Source organism: Ranitomeya variabilis, chromosome 3 (genome assembly GCF_051348905.1).
Source record: "Ranitomeya variabilis isolate aRanVar5 chromosome 3, aRanVar5.hap1, whole genome shotgun sequence".
NCBI classification, from domain to species: domain Eukaryota; kingdom Metazoa; phylum Chordata; class Amphibia; order Anura; family Dendrobatidae; genus Ranitomeya; species Ranitomeya variabilis.
This window is the reverse complement of record NC_135234.1, coordinates 774829006-774835279: the sequence shown is the minus strand read 5'-3', so window position 1 is coordinate 774835279 and position 6274 is coordinate 774829006. Positions and strand designations below refer to the sequence as shown.

Genomic DNA, 6274 nt, shown 5'->3' with positions numbered 1-6274 from the left:
TAAGTTCCTGTCTGCAGTCATCACTAGGGGGAGCTCCCTGTATACAGAGATACATGATAAGATCCTGTCTGCAGCCACCACTAGGGGGAGCTCCCTGTATACAGAGATACATGATAAGATCCTGTCTGCAGTCACCACTAGGGGGAGCTCCCTGTATACAGAGATACATGATAAGATCCTGTCTGCAGCCACCACTAGGGGGAGCTCCCTGTATACAGAGATACATGATAAGATCCTGTCTGCAGCCACCACTAGAGGGAGCTCTATGTATACAGATATACATGATAAGATCCTGTCTGCAGCCACCACTAGGGGGAGATCATCACTGTCAGCTGACACCATAGAGTTCCATAGATAGAATTACTGAGAGTTCTTTCATATTTGTTTGGATTTTTTTCCTTTTTGTTTCTGTAATGATTTTCTCCTGATTTACTGATCACATACTGTATATACTGTGGACTTTGCAGCCCTCTCTTGTTTGTGGACCGAGGTCGCCCCCTTGTGGTGAATTATATTAGTACATGGTTGCTGGGTGCAGTTGCACATTGTCTCCAGCAGATGTCGTACTCTGCAGCCTGATGACCAATCACATCCCGGAAAAGAGACTTTACTTCTATTCATTGAAGTCTCCAGAGAAGAGGAAGCAGCAGAACAACAACCGGAGCAGCCGCCGCCGGGACCCGGGTGAGTGCGAGGTCTGCTGCCACCGAGCTGCTGCACACGGGGATGAGTGCAGGTGTACAGCGTCAGCTCCGAGGTCAGGACTGGATATATAGGAGTATATAGTGTAGAGCGGTCACTGAGGTCTGATATTAGAGCGTCAGCTCCGGGGCTGAGGTCAGGACTGGATATATAGGAGTATATAGTGTAGAGAGGTCACTGAGGTCTGATATTAGAGCGTCAGCTCCGAGGTCAGGACTGGATATATAGGAGTATATAGTGTAGAGCGGTCACTGAGGTCTGATATTAGAGCGTCAGCTCCGGGGCTGAGGTCAGGACTGGATATATAGGAGTATATAGTGTAGAGCGGTCACTGAGGTCTGATATTAGAGCGTCAGCTCCGAGGTCAGGACTGGATATATAGGAGTATATAGTGTAGAGCGATCACTGAGGTCTGATATTAGAGCGTCAGCTCCGGGGCTGAGGTCAGGACTGGATATATAGGAGTATATAGTGTAGAGCGGTCACTGAGGTCTGATATTAGAGCGTCAGCTCCGGGGCCGAGGTCAGGACTGGATATATAGGAGTATATAGTGTAGAGCGATCACTGAGGTCTGATATTAGAGCGTCAGCTCCGGGGCTGAGGTCAGGACTGGATATATAGGAGTATATAGTGTAGAGCGGTCACTGAGGTCTGATATTAGAGCGTCAGCTCCGGGGCCGAGGTCAGGACTGGATATATAGGAGTATATAGTGTAGAGCGGTCACTGAGGTCTGATATTAGAGCGTCAGCTCCGGGGCTGAGGTCAGGACTGGATATATAGGAGTATATAGTGTAGAGCGATCACTGAGGTCTGATATTAGAGCGTCAGCTCCGGGGCTGAGGTCAGGACTGGATATATAGGAGTATATAGTGTAGAGAGGTCACTGAGGTCTGATATTAGAGCGTCAGCTCCGAGGTCAGGACTGGATATATAGGAGTATATAGTGTAGAGCGGTCACTGAGGTCTGATATTAGAGCGTCAGCTCCGGGGCTGAGGTCAGGACTGGATATATAGGAGTATATAGTGTAGAGCGGTCACTGAGGTCTGATATTAGAGCGTCAGCTCCGAGGTCAGGACTGGATATATAGGAGTATATAGTGTAGAGCGGTCACTGAGGTCTGATATTAGAGCGTCAGCTCCGGGGCTGAGGTCAGGACTGGATATATAGGAGTATATAGTGTAGAGCGGTCACTGAGGTCTGATATTAGAGCGTCAGCTCCGAGGTCAGGACTGGATATATAGGAGTATATAGTGTAGAGCGATCACTGAGGTCTGATATTAGAGCGTCAGCTCCGGGGCTGAGGTCAGGACTGGATATATAGGAGTATATAGTGTAGAGCGGTCACTGAGGTCTGATATTAGAGCGTCAGCTCCGGGGCCGAGGTCAGGACTGGATATATAGGAGTATATAGTGTAGAGCGGTCACTGAGGTCTGATATTAGAGCGTCAGCTCCGGGGCTGAGGTCAGGACTGGATATATAGGAGTATATAGTGTAGAGCGATCACTGAGGTCTGATATTAGAGCGTCAGCTCCGGGGCTGAGGTCAGGACTGGATATATAGGAGTATATAGTGTAGAGCGGTCACTGAGGTCTGATATTAGAGCGTCAGCTCCGAGGTCAGGACTGGATATATAGGAGTATATAGTGTAGAGCGGTCACTGAGGTCTGATATTAGAGCGTCAGCTCTGGGGCAGAGGTCAGGACTGGATATATAGGAGTATATAGTGTAGAGCGGTCACTGAGGTCTGATATTAGAGCGTCAGCTCCGGGGCTGAGGTCAGGACTGGATATATAGGAGTATATAGTGTAGAGCGGTCACTGAGGTCTGATATTAGAGCGTTAGCTCCGGGGCTGAGGTCAGGACTGGATATATAGGAGTATATAGTGTAGAGAGGTCACTGAGGTCTGATATTAGAGCGTCAGCTCTGGGGCAGAGGTCAGGACTGGATATATAGGAGTATATAGTGTAGAGCGGTCACTGAGGTCTGATATTAGAGCGTCAGCTCCAGGGCTGAGGTCAGGACTGGATATATAGGAGTATATAGTGTAGAGCGGTCACTGAGGTCTGATATTAGAGCGTCAGCTCCGGGGCTGAGGTCAGGACTGGATATATAGGAGTATATAGTGTAGAGAGATCACTGAGGTCTGATATTAGAGCGTCAGCTCCGGGGCTGAGGTCAGGACTGGATATATAGGAGTATATAGTGTAGAGAGGTCACTGAGGTCTGATATTAGAGCGTCAGCTCCGGGGCTGAGGTCAGGACTGGATATATAGGAGTATATAGTGTAGAGCGATCACTGAGGTCTGATATTAGAGCGTCAGCTCCGGGGCTGAGGTCAGGACTGGATATATAGGAGTATATAGTGTAGAGCGATCACTGAGGTCTGATATTAGAGCGTCAGCTCCGGGGCCGAGGTCAGGACTGGATATATAGGAGTATATAGTGTAGAGCGGTCACTGAGGTCTGATATTAGAGCGTCAGCTCCGGGGCTGAGGTCAGGACTGGATATATAGGAGTATATAGTGTAGAGCGGTCACTGAGGTCTGATATTAGAGCGTCAGCTCCGGGGCTGAGGTCAGGACTGGATATATTGGAGTATATAGTGTAGAGCGGTCACTGAGGTCTGATATTAGAGCGTCAGCTCCGAGGTCAGGGCTGGATATATAGGAGTATATAGTGTAGAGCAGTCACTGAGGTCTGATATTAGAGCGTCAGCTCCGGGGCTGAGGTCAGGACTGGATATATAGGAGTATATAGTGTAGAGCGGTCACTGAGGTCTGATATTAGAGCGTCAGCTCCGAGGTCAGGACTGGATATATAGGAGTATATAGTGTAGAGCGATCACTGAGGTCTGATATTAGAGCGTCAACTCCGGGGCTGAGGTCAGGACTGGATATATAGGAGTATATAGTGTAGAGCGGTCACTGAGGTCTGATATTAGAGCGTCAGCTCCGGGGCCGAGGTCAGGACTGGATATATAGGAGTATATAGTGTAGAGAGATCACTGAGGTCTGATATTAGAGCGTCAGCTCCGGGGCCGAGGTCAGGACTGGATATATAGGAGTATATAGTGTAGAGCGGTCACTGAGGTCTGATATTAGAGCGTCAGCTCCGGGGCTGAGGTCAGGACTGGATATATAGGAGTATATAGTGTAGAGCGGTCACTGAGGTCTGATATTAGAGCGTCAGCTCCGGGGCCGAGGTCAGGACTGGATATATAGGAGTATATAGTGTAGAGAGATCACTGAGGTCTGATATTAGAGCGTCAGCTCCGGGGCTGAGGTCAGGACTGGATATATAGGAGTATATAGTGTAGAGCGGTCACTGAGGTCTGATATTAGAGCGTCAGCTCCGGGGCTGAGGTCAGGACTGGATATATAGGAGTATATAGTGTAGAGCGGTCACTGAGGTCTGATATTAGAGCGTCAGCTCCGGGGCTGAGGTCAGGACTGGATATATAGGAGTATATAGTGTAGAGCGGTCACTGAGGTCTGATATTAGAGCGTCAGCTCCGGGGCTGAGGTCAGGACTGGATATATAGGAGTATATAGTGTAGAGCGGTCACTGAGGTCTGATATTAGAGCGTCAGCTCCGGGGCTGAGGTCAGGACTGGATATATAGGAGTATATAGTGTAGAGCGGTCACTGAGGTCTGATATTAGAGCGTCAGCTCCGGGGCCGAGGTCAGGACTGGATATATAGGAGTATATAGTGTAGAGCGATCACTGAGGTCTGATATTAGAGCGTCAGCTCCGGGGCTGAGGTCAGGACTGGATATATAGGAGTATATAGTGTAGAGCGGTCACTGAGGTCTGATATTAGAGCGTCAGCTCCGGGGCTGAGGTCAGGACTGGATATATAGGAGTATACAGTGTAGAGCGGTCACTGAGGTCTGATATTAGAGCGTTAGCTCCGGGGCTGAGGTCAGGACTGGATATATAGGAGTATATAGTGTAGAGCGGTCACTGAGGTCTGATATTAGAGCGTCAGCTCCGGGGCTGAGGTCAGGACTGGATATATAGGAGTATATAGTGTAGAGCGATCACTGAGGTCTGATATTAGAGCGTCAGCTCCGAGGTCAGGACTGGATATATAGGAGTATATAGTGTAGAGCGGTCACTGAGGTCTGATATTAGAGCGTCAGCTCTGGGGCAGAGGTCAGGACTGGATATATAGGAGTATATAGTGTAGAGCGGTCACTGAGGTCTGATATTAGAGCGTCAGCTCCGGGGCTGAGGTCAGGACTGGATATATAGGAGTATATAGTGTAGAGCGGTCACTGAGGTCTGATATTAGAGCGTTAGCTCCGGGGCTGAGGTCAGGACTGGATATATAGGAGTATATAGTGTAGAGAGGTCACTGAGGTCTGATATTAGAGCGTCAGCTCTGGGGCAGAGGTCAGGACTGGATATATAGGAGTATATAGTGTAGAGCGGTCACTGAGGTCTGATATTAGAGCGTCAGCTCCAGGGCTGAGGTCAGGACTGGATATATAGGAGTGTATAGTGTAGAGCGGTCACTGAGGTCTGATATTAGAGCGTCAGCTCCGGGGCTGAGGTCAGGACTGGATATATAGGAGTATATAGTGTAGAGCGGTCACTGAGGTCTGATATTAGAGCGTTAGCTCCGGGGCTGAGGTCAGGACTGGATATATAGGAGTATATAGTGTAGAGCGGTCACTGAGGTCTGATATTAGAGCGTCAGCTCCGGGGCTGAGGTCAGGACTGGATATATAGGAGTATATAGTGTAGAGAGGTCACTGAGGTCTGATATTAGAGCGTCAGCTCTGGGGCAGAGGTCAGGACTGGATATATAGGAGTATATAGTGTAGAGCGGTCACTGAGGTCTGATATTAGAGCGTCAGCTCTGGGGCTGAGGTCAGGACTGGATATATAGGAGTATATAGTGTAGAGCGGTCACTGAGGTCTGATATTAGAGCGTCAGCTCTGGGGCCGAGGTCAGGACTGGATATATAGGAGTATATAGTGTAGAGCGATCACTGAGGTCTGATATTAGAGCGTCAGCTCCGGGGCTGAGGTCAGGACTGGATATATAGGAGTATATAGTGTAGAGCGGTCACTGAGGTCTGATATTAGAGCGTCAGCTCCGGGGCTGAGGTCAGGACTGGATATATAGGAGTATATAGTGTAGAGCGGTCACTGAGGTCTGATATTAGAGCGTCAGCTCCGAGGTCAGGACTGGATATATAGGAGTATATAGTGTAGAGCGATCACTGAGGTCTGATATTAGAGCGTCAACTCCGGGGCTGAGGTCAGGACTGGATATATAGGAGTATATAGTGTAGAGCGGTCACTGAGGTCTGATATTAGAGCGTCAGCTCTGGGGCAGAGGTCAGGACTGGATATATAGGAGTATATAGTGTAGAGCGGTCACTGAGGTCTGATATTAGAGCGTCAGCTCCGGGGCCGAGGTCAGGACTGGATATATAGGAGTATATAGTGTAGAGCGATCACTGAGGTCTGATATTAGAGCGTCAGCTCCGGGGCTGAGGTCAGGACTGGATATATAGGAGTATATAGTGTAGAGCGGTCACTGAGGTCTGATATT

At 49.0% G+C, this 6274-nt stretch overlaps 1 protein-coding gene across 5 annotated transcripts in view; it reads left to right on the top strand.

The window, feature by feature from the left end:
• The first annotated feature begins 563 nt into the window (after positions 1-563).
• ARAP1 (ArfGAP with RhoGAP domain, ankyrin repeat and PH domain 1) overlaps positions 564-6274 on the top strand; it is a 209480-nt gene continuing 203769 nt past the window's right edge. For 4 of the 5 annotated variants that reach the window (XM_077298858.1, XM_077298856.1, XM_077298857.1 and 1 more), the window contains exon 1: positions 564-684. The gene's annotated coding sequence lies outside the window, so the exon portion shown is untranslated. The remainder of the gene's footprint in view (positions 685-6274) is intronic. The other variant, XM_077298852.1, reaches the window with a different exon arrangement.